This window comes from Ambystoma mexicanum, chromosome 6p (genome assembly GCF_040938575.1).
Source record: "Ambystoma mexicanum isolate Mex_15411 chromosome 6p, UKY_AmexF1_1, whole genome shotgun sequence".
In the NCBI taxonomy this organism is placed as follows: domain Eukaryota; kingdom Metazoa; phylum Chordata; class Amphibia; order Caudata; family Ambystomatidae; genus Ambystoma; species Ambystoma mexicanum.
The window spans coordinates 126,809,699-126,836,299 of record NC_090935.1 but is presented as its reverse complement, the minus strand read 5'-3'; the positions used below and the strand labels follow the sequence as shown (position 1 = coordinate 126,836,299).

Sequence of the window (26,601 nt, the reverse complement as noted above, 5' to 3'; positions counted from 1 at the left end):
TAGCAGGTGCTCATGAGACGCGTATTCCATTCCAATCCATTCATGATATTGCCACACGAAGATCTCATGCAGGTGTGTGAAGAAGTGCTCCCTCAAGCGGGTGGAAGGAAAGCGGGTGGAGATGCCGTCTTTGCTCCAGGCCCGTCCTCTGCCTTGCGTCATCATTAAAATTGATGGGAGTGTAAACGGAAAGGTTTATAGCATTGTATAGCCTTTGCCCTCCAACCCGTTTGAAAATGACCCCCACAGTGTTAGTCCTGCCATACTTATCGCGTTGGAGGGTGTGTGTTTTTTTTAATCTAACATCTGTATATTTTTTTCCTTAGGTTGATTAAGCACATTGATTTGGATCCATTACACAGCGGAGTGTGAGCTACCCCTGATTTCCATCCAACTCCTTCCAGAGGTATGGTCCTAAAACTGATTTTACCTATAACTGTCCTCATTATTTACAGACTTTTTGGTCGAAACCTTTTTAAGGAGAGATTTGTTTATAAAGTGATCTATTTTATTGTTTTGTCCTTTTCAGTGTCAGTTTCTTCTGTCCTCAGATGAGCGTTACTATACCAATTCTGCCTTTTTTGTACTTTTTTACTCTTCTCTACCTGCTATTGCGGCATTACTATACTGTTGAAGAGGGCAGTGACAGAGTGTATTGGCCCCCACCCGAGTCATGAGCACGAGGTAAAGCAAAATTATAAAAACATGTTAGAAACAAAAGAAACAGTTGGAGAAGGTGTTTATAACGTTGCAGTGAGCAGTGTCCTGGTGGATTGTTGGCCAAGGGTGAAATTGTCACTGACGCGGAATGTTGAGAGAACTTTGTAGCAAGGTTAAGGCCCTCTGCTGTCCATTGTCTACAATGGAACGCCAACAGTACAATATTATAATTTTGCTTTCTTGACCCCACTGGAGGGCATTGCCAGGCGTTAGTTTCCCCCGAAGACAGCATTAAAAGCCTGAGACTATTATAACACCTGTCACTCTTGTTATAGTATATACCAGGGGGCTACGTGCTTTGGCTCTCCAGATGGTTTTGACTGCGACTCCCAGCACGTCTCACCATCAAACATCCGAGAGACCTATGTGGCGGACCTATTGTATATAGCAGGTATAAAATGTGCCCAGATGCCTTCGGACTGTGAGCGCTATATAAATAACCAAATAAATAGATAAATAAATGAAAATGGTATATACATTGTACATTCCAAAATCTGCCTGTACTGTTGTTGTGAATTGACTGCGGGTGCGCTTTGATTCGCAGACAGACTTAGAATTCTGCCTTTTGAGCAATCGGGGGGGTGAGGGGGTGGGCAAGCTATACAAAACCGTATAACTCACAGATTGTCCAATGAAGATCCCTTTCCATAATTATTCCCACATTCCAAGGGCTGCAATGAGCATTATTAGCATTGGTAAACAAAAGCACATTTAGCGACGACACCTGTGCGTGTAGTGTTTTACAACCTTTTAGGGCATACCATTTTGCCAAGGTAGCAGAGGGGTTTGGCTCAGAGCACCCTTCCTTCTCAAGTAGGGAGGTGGTGCTTGCATCTTTGATCAGTTAGTTCTGGTGGTGAAAGTATAGTCACTAGGGCACATTGTAGGACATCACTGCAACCCAGCACACCCAACCTTTCCAGAGTAAGTGCCGGCAGTGGAATAAGGTGCTGTTGAGGTGTGGTTGAACAGGAAGGCAATGGATTCCCAGCCCATCCTCATTCCTTGATGAAGATTGCTCTGACTTCAGTGTGTTAGTGCTTCTTATCACACACAAGGAAGATTCTGACTAAAGTGAGGATGAACTTGCTGGAATGCAAAAGAAGGCCTGTTGCGAGGTCTCTCCTCAGTGTGTATCCATTGCCAGTGTAAACTCAATTCTTTTTTAAATCATTTTTGTAATCAGGTTTTAGGAAAAGTTTACATTTTATGTTTGATTGAAACATTTTCTGTAGTAATTCAACAAGGTGTGAAGGACCATAATGCCGTGTACAGCCCAAGCTGCAGGACTATAAAGCTATTAGAACACCCTTAATTTTTAAGTAAAGTACAATACGTGAGACAGGTTTATTGAAGTAGAATAAATTGCCAAATGATACATAAATGTTGCAGCCACATTGACTTGGTTGTGGTTTTTTTAATATGGTGTTGGAACGTGATTGGCTGGGAGGAGTTTGCAATTAAAGAAAAATGAGGTGTGGGTATGCCAGCCCAGTGTTTCAATTAAGGTAATTTCAGAAACAAAACATTAGTAAGATTACTCTGCATATACATTAACCTAGCGTGGTACACTTCCCACACTACGGTGCACCAAACAACCAAACAACGTGGGACCCTTAGCTGCATTTTTTATTTGCTTGAAACATGAGAATAACATGCAAAGGTCGATGACATCTGGTGAAAATTGCTGGCTCTCTCTCTACTTGATATTGACATGTGTGCGTCTGATCCATTAAAGCCTCTGTTTCTACTTCTTATCCTTTCCAGCTCTGCGTATTATTAGGTCCTTCGAGTTTTTGTAACATTTGTAACTTGTTCAGTTTCCTCCCTGCCTAATGCCTCGACACTCTATAGTAGATCATGATTGTGAATGCGATTTTAAATCCAAGTGCAAGCTCCTATTTAGAATAAAAACTTAACATTGTTAGCTATTATGTTTTACACCTTTAACGCTTTAAGGAAAATACAGTAACGTTATATGTTCAGAGAAAAGAAGCAGACGCCTGTTTATATGTGAATTGTACGAATATAAAATGATTGTTATGAATACAGAATCCTTATTGTGTCAGTACATTCATCCAGCATGGTTAAAAGGAGGAGACAGGTGAAATGTGAGTGATGAATGCTCAACGAAACAAAACAAATGACCATGAATTATTTTATTGTTTATAGCGCCAACCTAGATTGATAACAGCGGAGCGCTTTACAGTGGGCTGGTGCCAGCATTGGGCTTGGCATTTTCTACAGCAGTGGAGCATTATGGATGGAGGGAGGGCAGGATTTGTATTGGTCCAATAGGAATTGTTGAAAGAGCCGCGTGTTTAGTGTTCTGTGGAATTGGAGGCTGATGGGGGCATCCGATGAATGAATTCCTAAAATACCATAGATGCCTGCATCACATCGAGAGTCCAAGACAGACTCTGGTTAAGGAAGACAGTATAGAAGCATGGCCAAGAAAACAGGATATTGCTTATGAATGACACAAGAAGGACCCATGAACACCGGGGTGGGGAAAATGGCATTATTTATGATACAAAGATAAGTCGTGAATCACAGAAGATAGTGGGTGATATGTTAAATGTTAAACGTTAAAGATATTTGTACCGCACACCGTCACCAATGGAGTTGGTCCCAGGCGCTCTGGCGGATCTGCAAACGAGAAGGTGGGATGGGTTAGTAGGCTGAAGCGGACGTAGGATAGTGAGAAGATTGGTGTTATGTTTGCAGCTTCATCTCGGTATACACTGTGTGCTGATTTTTGGAGCGAGTAACGGAGCGGCGTCAGCCCACGTGTGCTGTTGGTGTGGTTTATGTGTTGTAGCAGTGTGGTGAAGTGCATGCGGCTTGCGGTGCCAGAGGTGGTTGTGTTAGTTTCGAGCTTATGTACCTTGTTTTTGCAATTCCCAGCGTGCATCCTTGTGTAGGCTCCGTTAGCTTGCTACACCACTCTCGGATAGAGCAGAATGGCGATGTCAAGATAACGCGATGGTATCTACGTATTGCCATCTGTTTGGTAGATGTGTCGTTCTGTCCATGAAGCCAACGTGGTCTATGCATCGGTGACTGTGTTGAAATCTTTCGTGAAGGAAAGGTGGAGGGGAGCCATTCAGATGTGAGTTGAGAGCTGTGCCCTAAAATTGAGTGCCTTGATGGGTCGTGGTGGAGATAAGACATTTATGGAAAACTGCAGGATTGTGCAGGATTTGTGCATTTGGTAAAGGGTTATGCTGCACTTGTATGGAGAGACAGTTCCAAGGACACATTTATGGTTTAGGCCAAGGATCTTTAAATGCATTCTTGCTTTCAGTGATTGGATGAACGTATGATGTTATTGTTGTCCTATACATGTCCATGATTACTTCAACTACACTTACCTGTACCGCGGGATGGTAGTATCTTGCAGGCCGTCCGTCGTACATTTATATGTGTACAGGTATAGTGGAGATATTGCATTATCCCCGGTGACTCTTGCGCTTACTCCCCCCACAACCTGGTCAGAATCTCACTCAGACTGACCGCATTGTAAGAAACTCACTGCTTCCCGTCAAATCTGACTTCTTATCTATTGTACCTTCTTTTGTGATCAAAAGAGCATTGTTCCTCCCTGTATATATATATGTATATATATATATCTACATATATGAAATAAATCTTGGCGGGTGGGGTGAGGGGAAGGGTAAATGAGGGGAACCTCCCATTAATAAAAGACAGGTTTCATGCTAGCTACACGATTTGACCAAACTGAAGTCAAAGCAACTGTACTAGAAAGCGGCGCATAGAACCATCCATTCTGTTGGTTGGGCAAACTCAATGAAATGAGTCAGACTACAAAGGAGAATGGAGAATTTTACAAAGCTTAGTGTTGAAGCATAGTGCAAGTTGCCATCACATCACTCGCCCGCTGAAGTCTATACATACACACAGCACACCATTTCTTACTCGCCAATAATAAAAAATCACTAGACAATGGCTAGTGGGGGGTGCACATTTTGAGCCCTGCTTGAAGAATTAAGAAGAAGAGGATTTTTCATTCTAACATGCCAAGCAAGAGAACATTAAAGGAGTGTTGACATACAGAATTTGGAAACAGCGGTCCTAGAAATATAAAATGTGCATGCTTTATTCATAAAAAGTAATCGTACCAATACTGATGTTACTTTATAGTGGTAGATTGCATTTAAGGCTTCTGGTTCCAGTCATAAGCAAGAATTGCACAAATATAATTGTAATAATATATGTAATTCCTATAAAGCGGGGTGAAGTTGAGTGGGGCTCAGTGGGTGGAGGGGGAGCGGGGCAAGGTATTTTGCTGATTATGCACATGAAATATTTGTGGCAGGTTGAAGGTAATTCCTGAGATGTTCTTTTTGGCATGTTGGGAGGCCGTATCTGGCTAGCGGGTACAAGGGAAGATATTGATACTTGCTTCAACAAAAGCGTAGTCCTTTTTTAGTCAAGGGGGCTCATTACAGGTTTACTGCTATCTCGTCGGTATTACCCGCGGGATACCGGCAAACTGTAATACCGTTTCTGCCACTTTGTCTACCTGAACTACCGGCACATTTCAACTGGCAGATCGCGGATAAATCCCCATTCCATGAAGTCCCTTAGGTCTCCATCAGGGATTTGCCGGCATTACCAGCACCTTTTTTACCGGGCCGTTAATACTGGCAGTCTTTTGCTGGTAGGGTGGCGAATTTACCTCCTGCTCATAGCTGGAGGTAAATCCGCCACCCTACCAGCAAACTTGGAGTGTGCCGGTGCAGTAACGTGCCGGTATGCAGTAATACCGGCACGTTATTGCCGCACCGGCACTCTCGTAATGATGCCCAATTTATTTGTATTAAGTATTTTAGTAGGCGATATTGTCATATAGAAGAAGGCATCCATGCAAATTCTAGGACATGCTTCAGAAAGTCCAAAATGTGACATGGTGCAGTGCCTTGAGATTTCACTGGGTGAACAGAACTCTCTCAGCCATGGATTCTATGACAATCTTTAGGAAGGTGGTTCTTAAAGGAAGACCCCAAGTTCATGGCAGCTACTGACTCCACCAGGTCTGGACACAGTGCAACATCCGGTCTGCGATGCTAATCCCCTTGATGTTGCAAGAGAAAACTGAATTCCTGCTCCCTCACATGGGCTCCCCCGCACCTGTCTCCCCCTAATGCTGAATGAGATCTAAGGAGACCAAAGCAGACTCAACAATCTTGTTTTTCGAATTCCGATGAGCACTGACATAGTCTCCCCATTATAGATACATGTTTCTGGGCTTAAAGAAAGGCGATGAACATGGTGTCATGCGTGAGGATAGCCAAGAGTCACCAGTGCTGGCATACTAACTGGGGCACATAATGTGGTTACGTGTAATTCTACCACACGTCTGGTATAGAAAGTCTACGCTTGGACTCACATTGCACATACAGACCACTGCATTAGGAGGGATCATGCTGTGAATCCTCAGTTATTGGCTGCAATGTCAGTAGTTAAGATTAATTCAAGACATTCGAATAATCAATTCTCATGTTTTCCTACATAGATAAAAACCTTTTCACCTATGACCACAAGGAAAGAAGCCCTGCTCTTCTATTTTCCTTAAACCTGTGATATCTATGGATGGATGAAGATGTCATAATCTAACCACCCCTTCGTTGACAAAGGTCTTTGTAATTGTACTTGTGTCCTTCCCACTTCCTCCACATGCCTCTGACAACACTCATGTAAGGCCTTCATCTAAAACTACACCCTTTGCGAAATGCGTTCACTACCTTCTACTGTATTTATACCCCTATGAATTTTAAGGAGTAGCTAAGCCCTTCAGATGTTTAGCCTACAAATCCCATGATACCTCACCACTGGCCACAATGGATGGGACTGCTGGAAATTGTTGGCCAAAACATTGGGTGCGCGACAGTTTGGCTACACTGAGGTAAGATACACAGGGTATAAATATAGTAGTGGGAGGTGAACACATTCTCCTCTCCCTCTTCCAAACTCTACAGAGGTAAGTCATTACATAGGTAAGTCCTGATACGGCCCGTGGATGCTCTGTGCTGGACTGCCTCTGAAGTGCTATGGTTTCTTCTGAATTCTGTGCTAGATACTGGTTGGCCCAGGCACAATATACCTTTACATTTTGTATAGTTGGTATTGTTTTTTTGGTAAGCTTCAACTTCAACAGGTCACTTTGTAGTACTCAACGCTCATCAATACCATCAGTGCTTCTGAGTTCTTGCCCAACCTTACCAAAAGACACACGTAAGCACTACACCAGTAACATTAAGATGTTGTCATGTCTAACTAGTGAATTAAAACTCACATAGCTCTGTGGGTTTTATTTAATTCCTTTTATTTGATGGAACTGTTGCACACCCGACCATGGTCAACTTTGTGCCAGAAGATGTGAATATGGGTTATGCAAGGTTAAAAACAGAAGACACAGGTCGAAAGTCCTGGGAGATATAGTGTTTGGTAGAAACCATGGTAAACAGCACGGTCAATTTAAAATAAAAGAATACAAGAATCAGTGGGATTTATAAGAGCCATAACCCATCAGAAGAGAGCTGGGATCCCAAAGTTCCAGTCCATGGCCTAACATGACATGATATGGTCCCCATTAACAGCGGAGGCCCCATAAATATCATGACACCGGGGTGTCTACCAGTAAAGTGCGGGAACCCTCAGCCATGATGCTCGCCAAGGACCACATCATGCCCCTTATGAGCCAGAAGAATAGGCACACAGTTCAGGTCAGGGTTGAAAGAAAACTGCCAAGCTCTACCGCTGGCCATCGTCTCACACTGGTAGGTTGCCCTGGCACCGGCAATTAGGTGCAGTGAAGTGGTGGGTGTTTAGGGACGGAAGATGGCCAAAAATGATTTGCTATGCCAATCAAAGAACAAACACAAGTTTCTGCCACATTTAGGAGCCCTCTGCCAGTCTCACGCTACTAATCCCCCAAGATAAAATTACTATTCCCCTGCCCCTCTAAACCTGTTCCTCCTCTACAGGAATGTATTATTGCATGACAAAGGCCTTCAGCCTTAGAGCTTTGATTTTCTAACCAAAAAGCTACGATTGCACTCTTGATTTCGGTAAAATGACACCCATTCTATTTAGTAGTATTAAAGCATGTGATATGAATGCATAGAGGTAAGTTAACTCAATGTGTGCCATACACATTGTTTATGTAACAGTCCAAGTTTGAGGTCAATACATTTAATAGTATATACTCTCCTCACCTGGATACTTCACTAATACAAACAATATCTGCTACTTTCATTATTATGACAACTCACAACCTCCGGCCTGGTCGTTCACCCTCAGGGCAATTTCCTCTTTCATAGTCACACTTCCTTGATTTGTTTTTTCTTGGTATATCTTCGTGCTTTTCAGTACACAGGTCTATTATGTTCTGGGCTCTGGCTGCAGCCTACAGGCATTGTACAAAAACAGTCTGCGCAGTAGATCAATACTAAATATAAAAATTAATGAGCAGGCAAGAGTTCAGAGAAACTTGGCTAGAGCAGGCGTAAGGACTACAGCATGCATCGCCGAGCTCAGGGAGGGAGATGCTGCACTCACGAGTGTCTGTTGGGAAGGTTCGGCAAGATCACGCTCACTGTGCAGACGAGGATCTTGAATGAACCTATTCAATAGGCTGGACGGGACCTAAGTCATTCTGCATGTAAGGCGCCCACCTGTGCCTATTAGGTAGCTTGGACAATTCCATGTGCAGCGATCACAGTTTGTCTACTGAGCAGGTTGGACAACACCACCACTCTTTGTGGGTGTACAGTACTCACGGCTGTTTGCTGAGCAGTTTTGACACCATTGACACTCATTGTTATGCAAAGATCTCACATCCAACTGTTTCGTAGGTTGGACACGAGCAGCAGTAATTGGCCATGCAGAGGGTTCAGGCGTATCTATTGGGTATGTTGGGCATGATCAGTGCTAATTGATCATACAGAGGTACTTGGGAGAATCTATTGGTGATGCTGGACATGAGAGGTACTAATTGTTCATAGAGTGAGCTTGGGTACATCTATTGGTTATGTTGGACATGAGCAGCACCAATTGATCATAGAGAGGACTCGGGTGAACCTATTGGTTATGTTGGACATGGTCGACACTAATTGATAATACAGAGGTACTTGGGTGTATCTATTGGGTATGATGGACATGATCAGCACTAATTGATAATACAGAGGTACTTGGGTGTATCTATTGGGTATGTTGGACATGGTCGACACTAATTGATAATACAGAGGTCCTTGGGTGTATCTATTGGTTATGTTGGACATGATCAGCACTAATTGATAATACAGAGGTACTTGGGTGTATCTATTGGGTATGTTGGACATGATCAGCACTAATTGATAATACAGAGGTACTTGGGTGTATCTATTGGGTATGTTGGGCATGAGCGGCACTAATTGATAATACTGAGGTACTTGGGTGTATCTATTGCGTATGTAGGACATGATCATCACTAACTGATAATACTGAGGTACTTGGCTGTATCTATTGGGTATGTTGGACATGATCAGCACTAATTGATAATACAGAGGTACTTGGGTGTATCTATTGGGTATGTTGGGCATGAGCGGCACTAATTGATAATACTGAGGTACTTGGGTGTATCTATTGCGTATGTAGGACATGATCAGCACTAACTGATAATACTGAGGTACTTGGCTGTATCTATTGGGTATGTTGGACATGATCAGCACTAATTGATAATACAGAGGTACTTGGGTGTATCTATTGGGTATGTTGGACATGATCAGCACTAATTGATAATACAGAGGTACTTGGGTGTATCTATTGGGTATGTTGGACATGGTCGACACTAATTGATAATACAGAGGTCCTTGGGTGTATCTATTGGTTATGTTGGACATGATCAGCACTAATTGATAATACAGAGGTACTTGGGTGTATCTATTGGGTATGTTGGACATGATCAGCACTAATTGATAATACAGAGGTACTTGGGTGTATCTATTGGGTATGTTGGGCATGAGCGGCACTAATTGATAATACTGAGGTACTTGGGTGTATCTATTGCGTATGTAGGACATGATCAGCACTAACTGATAATACTGAGGTACTTGGCTGTATCTATTGGGTATGTTGGACATGATCAGCACTAATTGATAATACAGAGGTACTTGGGTGTATCTATTGGGTATGTTGGGCATGAGCGGCACTAATTGATAATACTGAGGTACTTGGGTGTATCTATTGCGTATGTAGGACATGATCAGCACTAATTGATAATACAGAGGTACTTGGGTGTATCTATTGGGTATGTTGGGCATGAGCGGCACTAATTGATAATACTGAGGTACTTGGCTGTATCTATTGGGTATGTTGGACATGATCAGCACTAATTGATAATACAGAGGTACTTGGGTGTATCTATTGGGTATGTTGGGCATGAGCGGCACTAATTGATAATACAGAGGTACTTGGGTGTATCTATTGGGTATGTTGGGCATGAGCGGCACTAATTGATAATACTGAGGTACTTGGCTGTATCTATTGGGTATGTTGGACATGATCAGCACTAATTGATAATACAGAGGTACTTGGGTGTATCTATTGGGTATGTTGGGCATGAGTGGCACCAATTGATCATACAGAGGGCTCAGGTGAATCTATTGGGTATATTGGACATGACGTGTACTAATTGATCATACAGAGGGCTTGGGTGGATCTATTGATTATGTTGGACATTAGCAGCGCTAATTGATTATACAGAGGGCACGAGTGAATCTATTGGTTATGTTGGAAATGAGTGACACCAGTTGATCATACAGAGGTACTTGGGTGTATCTGTTGGGCATGTTGGACATGAGAGGTACTATATTGTGATAGAGAGTTCTGTTCTAGGTCATTTTTCGTCCACACAATATAGATACTTTCCTCTTATGAGGCACACAGGATAGTTTTAAGTGTCAATACTGCTGAATGTTACAGGTATACGGGCATTTTGGTATATAGATTCTCAGTGAAATAACTTTAGTTAAGCATGGGTTAAGGGGATCTCATTTATAGCACCAAAGCCCTTGCAATTCAGTGGATGCTGGAAGTGGTGAGCTTCTGAACTCGGCATCCCCCGTTAAGATGCTCTCCACTTCTCACATCTGCTTGATTACTAGCGATGAATTAAATCACCTTAACTCTCTCTTATGCAAAGATGTCTTCACTGAATTTCAGGGGTTTTGTTATACTATAGTTTCTTCATGGCCTACTAGCCGTGGCCTTCGGCTCTGGCACTGTACATGTTGCACCAATGATTTTGAAAGTGGGAAGGCCAATGGCCATGGCTTTTGACCAGTTCCGTCCAGCTGTTTTCACCCCATGAGTGTTCAATCAACAGACCTTTTCTCTACGGGTCAAGGCTGAAACAACTTTTTTTTGTTTTCTTGATAGGTTTTCCCCCTATATCTATTTTTCCGCAAATTTGCCAGGGGCTGCGACATTTAGAACATTTCATCCATATCCGTCCAGTGCGTCATAAGTTATTAGCAATAGAATCTTGGTCTATGTAAACAGGTTTCGCCTGAACTGTAGGGCTGTGACTGCCATTCTTTATTTGTATTTAATTATTTAATATCATGTATAGCTTTAAGTACCTTATTATATAGCATATGCACTTATTGGCAGATTATTATAATGAAGGGAAAAATGGAGGCAGGTTATGGGATCTGAAGTGTCACTTTGGGAGCTAATGCTAGTTATCACACATCATATATAAAATATAAAGACACGTTTTTGTAAAGACAGTCTGTCGCTGGTGGACTGTGGTGGATGTTATCTGCCTACTCCCGAAATAAGAACCTGAGGCAAGGCTGAAGGCACTTGATGATAGAAACGAGTCTGATGACACCCATGAGTGTCGGGAGGATAGCTCAGGGGTGACATGCTCGCCTTGGGAGCACAACGGCGCAGAGTAACACAGGTCCGATCCCCGGGTACGCGCTTAGAAACCTCTGGGTATTAAGCGCGTTACAAATAACCTATCATATCATTACAGCCCGCCAACACGTTCTGTGATTCCAACAAAAATAAGGCAGAAGGACAGAAAAACTCCAGAGTGCTGTCCCATCTGTACTGCCTCGTGACATGCAGGAAGTATAGTCCTCATGCTGTGGCACCTAGCATCGTCTTACTTCCTGACTGGAGAAGTAAGGAAGTGAGTACAACATTTATAAAGCGCAACAACTTTTGACCAGCAGACTAGTATCAAGGCGGCCAAATAGAACGAAGCAGACAGCAAATGCAAACCCCTACTAGCACATAGAGCTCATTACATATGCTTATGGTGATGCAAACACATCAACTATAAAGCAGCTCTGACCTTTTTGCTGTTTTTGTGTTGAGTTCTGCTCAAAATCGTAGTGGGTGTCAGGCAAGGTAATTTTGTTCAGTCGTAGCCAGGGGTCAAGTCCAAAAAAGTGGGGGGACTCATCAACAAACGCAATGGGATTGACGTTGCCAGAAATTAGCATATTAAGGTGAAATATGCACATTTCTTTAAAAAGGTGTGTATGTTTTAAACTCCAAGAACCAATACAAATGTTTTCCCTGGAACTTTCAGTACCGAAATGGGACATTTCACCTTTAGTTGTTTTGTTAATATGTGTCAGGCGATATAGTACAGTGGTGAAGTGTCTGACGGGTGGGGCAAACCAGACGAGTGCGGTTCGATCCCTGAGGTCAGCTTTAATTCATAAATTCAAAAAGGACATTCAATGTTTTTCATTTTAGTTGGGGGAGACTGAGTCCACCCTCTCATAAAAGGGGGTGGACACTGCCCCCCACCCCCCACGTGCACCCTCGACTTGAGCCCTTGTCATAGCTTTAAAAGTAAAAACACACCGTTTTGAATACATAATGGTAATGAGTTCCATAGTTTTCATCCAATGGAACCCAACATCGAACTTCCATAGAGAGCTGTATTGTGCCCGCCTACCACTAATATTTCCTTCGTACGGAATCTGAGGGGGTGGGAGGGCACATAACTCGGAGCCACAGAGGAAAGGTACCTTGGTGCTTTTGCCCATTGAGAATTTTCCAAATTAGGGTAAGAGTCTGCATTTGAATGTATTGCTCTATCCGTGACCGGTTCAGATACTTACGTGCACTAGCAATGGGGTCAAGCATTCTAATATTAAAAACTGCCGAACTGCCGATTTTGCACAGCATTGAGTCTAACCAATATTTTCATAGGTTAGCCAAGGTAGACCGCTAGGCAGTATTGCACTCTCAATAGCACTACTCCTTGAATTAGAGATTTAAATGTTCCTGCGTTACTAAGCTGTTGCATTGACCAATTCAATGGAAGTGGAAAGGTGCGCTTTCAGCTACCACATCCACTTGTTTAGAAAAAGCCAGTTTACTACCAAACAAAATACCCACATTCCCAGCTGAATCCACTAGAATAGGTTGTGCTCGCAGGCAGGATGGCCAGACAAATGGTAGTGGGATTCCCGCTAATTTGCTCCTACTCCCATTGAGCCGTAGGTAGTTAGTTACCCTGCATCCAGCGTTGAACTTTAGCCAGGCACTCTCCCACAACTCTAACATCCTCCGCGGATCCATGAAGATCGACCAAACATTGGGCATGGTTGCATAAAGCTGGCACACAAGACCCATCTTCTCAAAGGGTACATGCACACGTCACAAAGAAGAGGGTGCAAGGCAAAGCCTTGTGGTACTCCACAAGAGAGCTGAGTGCTTGGTGAAATAAAGCTTCCCACTTGTAGCCTCTGTAACCTATTCTTAAGATAGGATTTCAACCATGCTAGTGATGAACCAGTTATATTCATGGAGGATTCTAGGAGTTTTAATAGAATGCCATGCTCTACGGTATCAAACACCCTTGACAAGTCTAAGAGGGCATGTGCTGCTGGGTGGTGCCTTTCCAATAGGTGGAGCAGTTTCTTGCATGAACATTACCGTAGTTTCAGTACCATGTGAAGGTTGAAAGGCTGATTGGTGGTCTACTAACAGATGGTTAAGTTCCAAATATTTTGAAAGTTGCTCGGTTACGTCAGCTTCCATAATTATGCTTATAAAGCACACATTTGAAATAGGCCTAAAATTGGTAGGATGGGCTGTTGTACACAAACCACATAATGAGAGCATGACACCCTTGTATTCACTGGACAATGTGTGTTTTTGCCCAACCTTGTGTAATAGAGAGAAAGAGAGAAAGAGAGAGAGAGAGAGAGAGAGAGAGAGAGAGAGAGAGAGAGAGAGAGAGAGAGAGAGTGTTTGTAGGTGAGTGTGGGAAAGGAGTTCATGTAAATGAAACAGCCACGTTTATTGAGCAGCAGAAGGACTGCTGGCTGTGAGTCAGAAACTGGCATTTTGTTGGTGGCTGATGCCCACTTCTGCACCATGTGGCTCAATGGTACAGCCAACGGTCTAATGTTATCATGGAATATAGAGTACAGATATGTGCTGCCAAAGAAAAAGAGAGTATAGCAAATGGCAGCTGCTGTCCTTAAATACCTCTTATTGATATCCTTGCCTGTGTGAATTTCTAAGACCCTATGCTTCAAAGGTGATCTCATTGTGACATTGGTGTTGTATCCTGTGTTGGGGACGTGAGGCACATTCACGGTGGTTGGGGCCTTCTATGCTTCTGGAATATATTCAGACCATCCACAGATTGATTGAATGATTTAATGCAAATATACCATTACCCGCGATAGGTCTCTGTGCTCCATTCACCTTCTTGCCTTCCAGAACAAATATTGTTTAAGACAAGCGCTAAATTCGAGCAAGGAAGATTGGGAGCTGACAGATACATGAAGGTCTTTCCAGAACTTGGCACCTTTGACCACAAAGCACATATCACCCTGTATGGAAGTGCATTGCTTCAATTTACAGATCAAACAGGCAGGAGCCATGTAAAAATACTCTTAATGGTAAAACAGGCAATTTTAAATTTGACTCTATGCTCAACCATAAACCACTGAAGAGCAGGTTTGGTGAAGGAAACATGCTTGTATTTGTGTGCACGCAAATTTAGAGGATGGCCATATTCTATGCATATTGTAAATTGGCGAGAAGACTATTGCAAAATAAAGCCCCCGTAAAGGGCTTTAGTGTAATCCAGCAGCACCTATTGCCAATATTTTATGTCTAGTGGAAAGCAGAGGCCCAATTATCCATAGGAGTTTAAGATAAAACATCAATTACTTACAACTGCACTGATGTGTGTGGCTACAGTGAGCTCTTCATCAAATTAGAAACCAGGATTTTGTACTTTAGTGTTCCATGGAAGGGAGAGACCAGGACTCACAGTGTTCGGGCACATGACAATGGCAGTGAGGCCCTTTGCAAGCATCACATACCATTTGGACTATATACTTTACAGACAGCATATAATATAGAAAGACTGTATTGCTAGAGCAAGTTATGGTTTTGGTGGTCTAATTCATAATACAGACACTGGGCATCATTACAAGTTTGCCGTTCCGGAAATTAGGGTTGCTGATAAGCTCACCGGCACCCCTGTTTCCGGACCGGCAAACTACGGGTTTGCCTGCCACAGCCACTGTGCCCGCCAAGTGTGACCCTGCCGGGCACATCGATCACAGCCGGCAAAGCCGTCACAGAAGCACCGGCACTGTTAACAACGGTCCCAGCGCTTCCGGATTCCCCACTCCCATAGAGTCCTATTAAAATGGGGATTAATGAAATTACCAGTGCCTGACTTCCCGGCCGCCGGACTTGGAATAGCCTGGTGGCACCAGGAAGTCAGGCGCCAGAAATTTTTTACGGGTCCGGCGACAACCCATCACTAGCACCAGCAGGGTTACCTCCAGACCCGTAATGAGACCCATTGTAGCTGGTTGCAGCATGTGCTATGGGCGATATAGTTCTACTGCGATCCAAACGCCAAGTGCAATTGATAAGTTGAAGCTTCACTCAGCACTAGGAGGTAGACTGCATCACCACTGGGCAGTGACAGCATCAGCCCCAAAATGGTGGACGTATTCATCAACGTGCAGTATCGGCCACAGATGGGACTAAGAAGAAACCAAAATGACTACCAGTCATCTAACAGCCCATGGCCCCAAAATGACTCATGAACAGGAACTTTGGATGAGAGGAGGAGAGATTGAAAAGGAAAAGCTAATCCACACCGTTTAGGATCAGTACAGGGCTCAATAAAAATAGTTTCCATTACTCAGAGCTCAGGGCTTCGAGCTGAACAGACCCCAAGTATTTCCTCGCTTGCAAGGCTAATATCCAGGAACATGACAGCCTTGGTGATGAATCGTCCGGCGGAGAGTTATGTAGGCGTAAGCCAAAAAAGAGCAGAGAACTTGCAGCCTGCCTTGTTCTATATGAAGCAAGCCTGCAGTATCTGGTCAGGGAGACGTAAGAGCCACCGGTATGGGACCTGGTCTGATGGGAGCGGTGCACCAATATCGCTAACCGAGCTGATGGCACCAAGGATGCTGATTGGGTGATTTCTGTTCTTTTCTATGGCAGACCGTTATGATGTTTGATGCCGATCACAGACACTGCTGATGGCAAGAAACATGGCAACACAGATTATGTTATGTTGCTATGTTATGTTATTATGCGTTTGTACTGCCTGAATCACAGCTTCCTTTTGGGTGACCTGTTTGGTACTTTGGTAGTAGTTGATGGCTATCTTTGATGTGGAAGAAAGTGTAAACACAGCTAAACACTGGTGGATGGGAGACTTTGAATAAATCATAACCACTGCCATTGTCACAGGAAACCTTGCAAACCATTGTTTCTCAGCCTGCTGTGCCGTTACAGTAGGGGACAGACCATAAGCAAATCAGGCTTGGTACAAACCCAAAACGGGCACCGCAGTCCTAATTCTATATCTTTTCCCTTCCACACCAGACAGCAAGAAGCCCTGATGCGTTTTGGGCACGAGCATCAGTAGTGAGGTGCAGCCTGGATCTCTAGGCAAAACGAATGTCAGCAAGAACACACGTTTCTTTGTGGTGATGAAACACCTGAGGGCAGTTTCATGATCTGATCTAATGGGAGCCTTGTCAAATATCTGGACTGATTTGTCTGACATCTCTCTATTTTAGGCTGTACGTTGATGCTGCCCAGAGGTGTTGCTGGGGGTTGGGGGGGTTGAGAGGGCTATAGCCCCAGGTCTTTTGGTTGTGGCTCCGGATAGAAGCTCAGGGGTTACAACCAAAAAGGCAAGCTAGCCCCCAGTCCCGACAAGCCCAAAATTAGCGTAGCCCCGGACCTTTTCCAGACATAGCAACACCCCTGCCACATGCCCATGTGCAACGCTACTTCGAGTTTCATGTCAAGTAGATAAGGCCTCATGGGACGGTTTTGAGGTGTGAGTTAAATGGGACCTCAACATTTACTTGCGACTCTTCCGCAAAGTGAAGCATTGTCTCCAACTTCCTAAAACGGGGATCATGCTGGCCGCTAGACCCTGCATACATGCCAGTATGACCCAGGCTGCCCATACCACCAAATGTAATTAAAATTAATATACATTATTCCAAACCAATAGAAACTGTATATAAAAGGTCTGGGAGCCCCTCTACCGTGAACGAATACGGCCGAATATCTGTTCTGTGGGTAGGTTCCCACTCAGGAGGGTCTACCACCATGATCTAGCTCACTGTACCTTTCACAGAGGAGAAATGACCATTTGCATATCAGTCCAGTCCACTTGGGCAGTCCAGCACCGAACAATGCTAGGCAATACCCCTCTGAAGAAGAGTATCAACAGCAACCCCAGACACATGTTTCGGCCTACTCAGGCCTCATCATCAGTGAGGCAGAGCTGTGCATCTCTAAAGCACGGTGAGCAAGGTGTGCACGTCTGAATTACCCTGGGTAACTTAGGGTGAAACCCCAAGTCGCTAAACATATATACAAAAGGTCTGAGAGCCCCTCTAACGAGAACACACACTAGAAACTGTATCCAACTAAAGATTACAAATGTGGCAAAGCCAACAGTTTTGACTTTTGTGTAGGTATGGGATAGGCATTTACCATGCACTGCCAAATCATACAACCAGGCCATAAAATGGCTGCACAAGGAAAATGATGTGAGTATGTGTGCTTATGATATGCCTGGCAAATGCATAGCTAATATACACAAACCAAAACTGTTAGCTTTGCCAATGCTTGTTTTGAATAATAATAATGTATTTCTTATATAGCGCCAGGTCTCAGAGCGCTGAAATAACAGAAAACATTACTATCCCAAAAGGTGGTATTCAATTTATCGACCTCGGAAGGATGAAAGGCTGAGTTGACCCTACCAGTATTGAAACCTGCCACAGTAGGCTGAGCATAGATATCGGGGGCGAGTGCTCCGCTCACTGTGCTATCTGACTGGATGGTTAACAGGACATAATTGAAAGGAACAGATGTGAGGACACACATATTGCTTATGAATCAAGTGGCTGAATGCACACTTGGTTAAGACATGTGTTTTACATTAGGAGACCCTCTAAAGCTGCATTTAAGCCATTGACTGCTTTGAAATAACACTGCCAGGCCATGTTCATCTCAACGTTTGATGGTATTGCTTGATATAACTGTCTGAAGAAATCTAAGCAGGGGGTGTATGTGTTAGGGATGGGCAGGTAGTTATTAGGAATAACCAAAGGAATTGACATGGCTAGGGGCAGTGAATAGGTGGATACATATCCAAATGAAACCACCTGTTGCGTCCCACCTGATATTCCATTACCCATTTACCTGTACTCCAATACAATAGTTTCATCTTATAGATGCTTAAGCACCACCTAGTCTTCAAAACAAAAAATGGCAGGAGTGCAGGGTGATAGTGAGGGGCCCAGGCCCAATGACACAAAGACCTACGTAGCACAGACTTAGCAGCTAACAACGTGCCTGGAGTCGGTAAAGCAATCTGCACGTGCACGTTGTTGACCACAAAACCCTCTGTGCCTCGTGCCCCTGTCAGTTGAATGGTTTGAAATGCCCTCACTCCACCACTGCACTCTCCGGTGCGGCAATGACAGAAAACATGGCGGCTGCAATGTTAGTTTGAATCTCTTCTCTTTAGGGCGAGGTACTTCCTTACAAGATATAGGTACCTCTAAATGTGTGATGCTGAGTCACGCGGTAGAGGAAGGAAAACATGGTGCCAAGATGTTTGCCAACCTGGAGCGGCCATTTCCGTCCTGCGTCGGACGTGAGAGACAACGCACGCACCTTTCAGAACTCAAGCTTTGCGGAGAGCGGGCTCTGCCCCCATCTCCCTCGTTCCACCGCCAAGGAGCCATTCCCGCTGCCGTCTTGGGCGGCACCGTGGGCCGCGAGGCGTGCGCATCCACCAAGACTTATAATTATTTTGACGAGCAACATATTATCAAGCCGTTCCAGGTAATCCATCAGTTGGAGGCAGGTGCGGAAAGTGCGCCATTGAGATAACGCAGGAGGACGCTCCCCCGCCTCGCTCCGCCTGACAGCAGGCATTGTCTTGGCGGGAAGGAAGAGCGCGCGAGCTATTTCCATTCCCTCTCTTCAGCCCGCCTTTAGCACCCCCTCCCTCACTCATCAGGTGATCTGACAAGAAGAGAGACAGGCCCCCGCATTATCATTTGTCTTCTGAAATCGGGGCATCTTCTCTTCTGGAAGGGCGCGATTCTCAGCACAGGGGAGCCATTTTTTAAAGTCACCGTGGAAGTTCGAAATGCGCAGTGGCCAGAAGGCGGGAAATGCGACGGGATCGGAGGATATCATGTCTTCAGCAACATCACTTTTCCAGTCCTGTACTTTTATTCGACACATCATTGGATTTTGGGCGCAATTTGTAGAATTAAATATTAGCCATCGCCCCACCCCAGAATGAAACAATGATGTCCCATACTGATTAACCAGATCTTCCTAAGAAAGTGGCCCCACACATGCCCGGCAGTGACGCACACCTACTTGAGATCCTTTCGGGGCCTCTTACTCTTCCCTTCAAACACTCTTCAACCGCTCAAGCGTTGCACACAACACGTGTTCTTGTACCGCCACGCCACTCGCTTGTTTGCAAAAACTAAAATATATCAAATTGGTTGTCCCTGGAAATGAAAACCCGCACTCTGTAGATTGCGCAGATTTCCGAAGTGGGTCCATTCTCCCGGGGAGCTATCTTTCTGGTTAAGTGAGAAAAATGTTGGGGGACACACCTGATTTGCATATGGTCTTTCCCGGTTACTAGTTATTTGCTCGAAAACCAAATGGTCGAATGACCATTTGATCGAAGTAAAATGGTCATAAAAAAAGGTCGAATATTTTTTTTATTTTTTTATGGGGGGTTCCCCCCAACCCCCCTTTTTCTTTACTAAAAATAGTTTGATTCGATCAAATGGTCATTCGACCATTTATTTTCGACCATTTGACCGGACACCGTCTTTCCCCTTTCAAAATGGCTTGGCAGGCGAAGAACGCTGTCTGGAGGGTTACCCAGAGCAACGCCAGAGGTTAAGTCTGTGTAATTCCATACCTTTTAACCATTACCTCTTTTGTTTTGCTTTAGTCAGCCTGGGTGGGGCGGGTATGCCCAAAGGTGGGTCCTGTGCCTGCTGGGCCTAGAGACCCAAGCTACTCCTCACTGAGGAGGCCCAACAAGGCTGAAACATGTCTGGTGATGCGTGTGGTCTTGTGCTGAAGGGAAGTGACCTAGTAGTTCGGGCTGGACTGCCCCTTTTGGGGTGGGACCAAGCCTGATTTGCATATGGTCTTTCTCCTTGGCTTTGGCTGGCGAAGAACGATGGTCTTGAGGGATGCCCAGAGCAATGCCAGAGGTTAAGATTCATTCTAAACCTTCCAGCCAGTACTACTTTTGTTTTGCCTCCAATGGCTCATCTGCCGTGTTGTTGATTGGTTGCCGCTCTGCACTGTGTGATCTACAGATCTAGGGGCTGCCGTGAATGAACGTCACGTAATGCTTGTTTCAGAGACTGTCCCCAGAGTTAGGCCTTCAGACAGGGCCAAAAAGACCCATCTCAGAAGATGGTGCAGTCCGCATCAAACAATGATGCGTCCTCATTGTTGGTTGAAGGGAAACCTCAGCTGATCCGATAAGCCAACTGTCAGTCATGGGACGGATGCGCCTATTGAGGGCCAGTTCTCAACTAAAACATTGCATTTTAGCAGTAGGTGTGCATTGGTTCACCCATGTGCCAGAGCATTGGCATAACTACAACGACTCATTGCACGGGTGACCTAGCTGCACTCCATCGCCTATAGACTGGTCTAAAGGTGATATTTTTAACTACATTAAAACATTGTACAATTGAAAAGATGAAAGAAAGCAAATGAAAATACACCATTAGCTGAAAAACACCCTGAAAAGTGAATTAAACCAAAGAGGTTAAGATGCAAAGAATCATTGGTAAAGTCAATAGGTGTGGCTTTGTAAATCTAGAGGGCGCAATTTCCACACTTCACAAAGATGTTCACTGAAGACAATTAGGTAGGTGATTGTTGTGGAACAAGCCTGGTCTACACCTGTCTCATTATACTGTTTCCACACAGCCTTAAAATGGAGCCCTTCTTCAAAGGCCTAAAGTATCTTCAAGATGCTTTGGTGCAAACACAATTCACAGAGATTTCCTCCTGCACTTCCCAGTGAAACTACAGATTTCTTCCACGTTCACCATTTGTGGACCAGGTAGACGGCAGCAGTTGGGAAACATGAGATGGTCACGAACATCTTCTGACGTTCTCTGCTGCAAATCTTCGGGAATCATGGCCAGTGTCGGAAACCGACAGTCTTTTTGTAAAACTACAGCTGGCATCTGTGAGAAATCATCAGTGAACTCTGTGGTTGACTGCTCAAGGCAGAGGATATGAGGACAGGATGTTCTATGACATGTTGATTTGTGACTGATAAGGGTTTGCAGGTCATTCCTAAAAATAGAGGACTCCATTTCAATGGCCATATCCCTAATGCTGGTCACACATGAACCCTAAGCAGCAGGGATCCTAGTGGCGGTTGAAGTTCACTAGTCTGTCCTTGGTGAAGGGATAAAAAAAACAGCTTTAAATGTGTCAATTTCACCAACTTCAGCACTTCTGGGTCAAAGCAAAGCATTTGAGAACTCCTCTGCCATACCGAGACAATGACGTTCCTTTAGAAGAAGAGGATGGTGTAGAATAGCAGACATTTAATATGAGTTTATTTTACCTAGAGGACAGCTCTTTACCTTGCACTTTTCACTTTACACTGTTGCGTACAAATCTCAGATTGAATCTATTGGGCGTAAAATGGCTTCACAGCGGTTTCAGGTGCAGTTCACGTGGTATGGTAGTCCAGTGTGGTGTAAGGCTGGCCATAGATTATTTTATTTTTGCAGAAAATGAGTTAGTTGATCTTGGAAAAAAATGTGCACAATTCTATTGCCACTCTAAAAATTTCCTTTGAGAACAATAAAAGCATTGGACCGGTTCTGAATTGAAGCATTGATGTTGTTCCTTTGATCAGTGTCAGCTGTTCGAGGATTTTCTTTGTTGTCAAGCTAGTTCTCAGTTGCTCTCTCTCCATAGAGCCTCAAAACTCACTATGTGCCCGATTCATTGAATTATTTTCATGTAAAATAGGGTACTTGCACGCCATTCTATGTGCAAATCCCTGTTCGCCTATTCATAGAATCAAATGCGCTGTACTTTTCCTGGACTTGCGTGGAGTTCGCACAGGCTTGGCAGGTCTCTGCGAGGCATTGAGGTTCTTGCGTGGAACTCCACGCACAGCATGGGCGTGGCTTGCAGAGATTATTGATAAGGGGCGGAACACCAAAACTGGGTAAGAACTTGCTCAAAAATGGGCTTTCTGAGGGATAGCCTGCAGGCAGTCCCTCGCACGGCCACAATTGCATGGCACAAGATGTATTCATGGATCCAATTGTGCAACCTCTCGGCCAGGAAATGGGCATGCAGGTCCTTCATACTATCTGCCACCCGAAAGCAGGCGTAAGTACACTTGCACCTAAGATTTGCAGCACAAAGGTGGGCTTGCATGTTGGATTTCAGGGTGCGTGTACTCAACAGGGGTTCCGATGTTGGGGTGCGTGTAAGCAGTGTAGCGGGGTGCAGGAACAATTTACAGGGGTTTTCATGCAGATTTTCTGAGTTTAAACTGAGTTACGATTTTTCATGCGCAGGTTGTCAGGGTGCGGGTACAGTTACAGGGGACCTTGAACAGGGTCCCCAAGATGCAAGTCTGCTTTCCGGGGACCTCACCCGGAGGGGCGCATAAAGGTAGTTGATCTGGCTGTTTATGCTCTGTGTGTGGTTGTGTCAGGGGCATTCCTGCTACGACTTGCGAATATGGTTAATTTGCGTAAACAATTCAATGAATGTGTGTCCTTCTCAGTGCGTAGCCCTTAAAGGCTTTCTGCACGCATTTCCATGAATCAAACACTGTGCATAGGTGCATTATAAATACCCAATAAATACATAAATACATAAATAAATAAATAAATAAATAAATAAATAAATAAATAGGTAGGTAGGTAGCCCCATAAGCTTTTCTGAAATGCCCTGGGGTTATGCAGAGTGACGGTCACTGCTTTGTAGACACCTTTCAGTTGTAAACTCCGATACAAAAAGCAATTCAAGGTGCACAACCAGCAGGGGAGAATCCAAGTATGCCATATTGACCATAGAAAAATAATATCTGACCTGGAATATGGACCCCACCATATCAGGTAATCCGAGGTATCATAAATCCTTGCACCAGCGCTGATTTGGTTCAAAATCTTACATTATTGATCCAGAAACTGCATGTTGGACTGAATCAGCTTTTTTTCTGGAATCCACGTTTTGGTCAGACCTTGATTCAAACATCTCATTAAGCTCTAAGCCTTATTTTTGTTTATGTCCTTATGTCCTAGTGGTGGACATACCTTGTTCTACTCTTTTAAAGCGCCATGAAACCATGCAAATGTCAGCAGTGTGCTATATAATACCCGATGATGTAACATAAACTGAGTTTGGTGTAAATATTGGATATCTGCTGAACGCTATTTTAAAATCTTGAATTTGAGATCACCCATTGCTTTTTAGAAACAACTAATCTCACACTTTCCCCACTGATGAACTCAGGTGACAGAGCGCAGCGAAGGAGCTCCAACCAGCTAGTGAGATTATAGGGTAGGTCCCCCGGTGAAATTATTTAAAAATAATGAGTTTAAAAGGTGCATTGTACAGTACCCATCCAGTGAAAATTTGAGTAAAAGCCGTACAATTTACAGTCGGTTCTGCAGGGCAATATCCAAAATAACTCCCTCAGATGCCAGGTCATCAACAGTGCACAGGAACATTTTGCAATGCAATTTGCAGGACACCTGTGCCCTCAATGCCAGAACTGACACTTTCAGTACAAACCCATGGTGGATTTCCCAAATTCTCCCAGCGCAGCAACTGTAAGTGCTCACACGTTATGGCTTTGTTTGTTTGTTTGTTTGTTTTATTCACTTATAATGCGCACCAGACCCGAAGGTAGCCGGGCGCAGCAGTACAGAAAATGCGAAGCTTAGGTTGCAGGGTGGGGTCATGGGATACATACACTGTACAAATACAAAATACAAATATAGAATGCAAAATATCACAGTAAGGCAGCAGTTGCGGTTTACATGCAGAATAAATACAAAATATGATCAAGACAGTCTATGTACAGGTACTGTGTGGGCGAAAGCTCATCGGTCAGGTGGGCAAAGTGGGTGGGACCATAAGATCATGATGAAATGTATGTTCTAGGGTGGGGTGAAGGATAAGTGGGCGCCAATAGGCTGTTCATTGGCAGTCCTTAGCAGATTGATGTAGTTATTTCTGAATTTAGGGAAGGGCTGTGCCTCGCGTAGAGGATTAGGCAATGAGTTCCATAATTGAGCTGCTTGCACCGGGAAGCTACTACCCCCCGCCTTAGATAACCTGAATCTCGGAATGATGAGGCTGTTGGCATTTGCAGTTCTGGCAGGGCGCGAGTGATGTCTTTTTGTGAGTTTATTGCGGAGATAGCTTGGTGCTGCATTGTTCAGGGCTTTATGAACCAGGGATGCTACTTTAAGGTGGATTTTGTTTTGGGAGGACAACCAGTTGTTTTGACGCCTGATGTTTGAAATATGTGATCTTTTAGGTACACCAAGGGCGGCTCGTAGGGCATTGTTTTGAAGAATTTGAAGTCGGTGGGTAATGGATTTATTTGCTCCGATGTAGAGGGCATTACAATAATCAAGCCTCGAAAGGATTAATGCTCTCGCTAGGATAAGGCAGTTGTTATCGGAGAGAAAATGCTTGCCTGCTCTAATGAGCTTGCATGTGTAGGCGGTGGCAGATGCCAATGACTTCACCTGCTTGTCAAAAGAGAGGGTGGCATCCAGATAGAAGCCAAGTGTCTTCACATCTTTGGAAACCTTGATGATGTTCCCGTCAATTTCAAATGAGGTATAGTCCTGACTGAGTTTCTGTATGTTAGAATGTGTCCCTAGGATGAGCAACTCTGTTTTGTCATCGTTCAGGCATAGACCATGGGTTGCCATCCATGCCTGGACGATGATATACACCCTATTCACCAAGGCCAAATCCTTGTTGTAGTCCCCGGAAAGTGGGAGGAGAATCTGGGTATCATCTGCATAGTTGGTGTAGGTGATACTAAGATGGTCCAGATCATCAAAAAGGGGCTTAGTGAATATGTTGTAGAGAGTCGGGGAGACGCATGAGCCCTGAGGGACTCCACATCGGATGGGGATTGGGTCCGCTGCTGCCGAAGGGGAGAACACCCTCATGGTCCTATCACTGAGGAAGGATTCAATCCAAGATATGGCCTCCTTGGAAAAATGTGCGGCTGAGTCTAAATGGCTACAAAGTACTCCATGGTCTACAAGGTCGAATGCCGCCGAGAGGTCCAGCAGCAAGAGGAGAGCCATTTTACCTTTATCTCTTATTTCATCTATTTGTGCCTTTAGGTCGATAAGGGCAGTCTCTGTACCATGTTGTGGACGGAATCCTGATTGGCGCTCTCCTAAAAGTTTATGTTGTTCCAGGAAACTTTGGATTTGATTGTAGGCGATTTTATCCAGGATTTTGAGCAGGAAGGGGACTGTTGTAATGGGGCGGTAGTTTGTGGGTATAAGAGGGTCTAGCGTTTGCTTTTTGAGCAATGGTAGTACCCAGGATTGTTTTAAATTGGTGGGTACCGTGCCCGACGTGAATGAGGAGTTGACGAGTTTGGCAATAATCCCCAAATAATCCTAGTACTGCTACTGTAAGTACACACACATAATTGTGTTGCACAATGTTCTAAGCCCTGCCATTTTAAGCACACACACAGATTAGCGTTCCAGTTACTGTAAGCAGAATGGGGAAGCATTGCCCAATAATCCTGATATTGCTCCTGGACATACTTAATGATAATGCCATTGGCTAATAATCCCAGTACTGCTACTGTAAATGCATAGTCATACTGCCTCTGCACAGAGATGACAGCGTTGCCACTGCAACTGCACTCTCGTGATAGCTCTGGCTAGAAGTGCCCCTGTAGTTGCACACTCAATTGGCTTTGCCCAGTCATGCAGTACTTCAATATTGCAAATGCATGCACATGGTGCCTTTGCCTGGTAAACCCAGTGCTGCCTTTGCAAGTGCGCACAAGCGCGCGCGGACACACACACGCACACACACACACACACCCTTTAAATATTTAGCAATTGCACCACCTTCTGTTACTTTCAATGAAGTTCAGGGCACTTTGGCGTTTAGCCTGCATTACCTGCTGTGCAAAAATTATGCATTACTGCAGGATTTCCTCAACTACGAAACAGACACTATGTTTATATACTGAGTCTGATTAGAGACCTTCACATCTTG

General features: G+C 44.3%; 1 protein-coding gene across 2 annotated transcripts in view; it reads left to right on the top strand.

Moving 5' to 3' along the window:
- The window catches only part of CNTFR (ciliary neurotrophic factor receptor), a 1,120,093-nt gene that overhangs the window by 399,330 nt on the left and 694,162 nt on the right, over window positions 1–26,601 (top strand). For both annotated transcript variants that reach the window (XM_069626824.1, XM_069626823.1), the window contains exon 3: window positions 327–406. The gene's annotated coding sequence lies outside the window, so the exon portion shown is untranslated. The remainder of the gene's footprint in view (window positions 1–326; window positions 407–26,601) is intronic.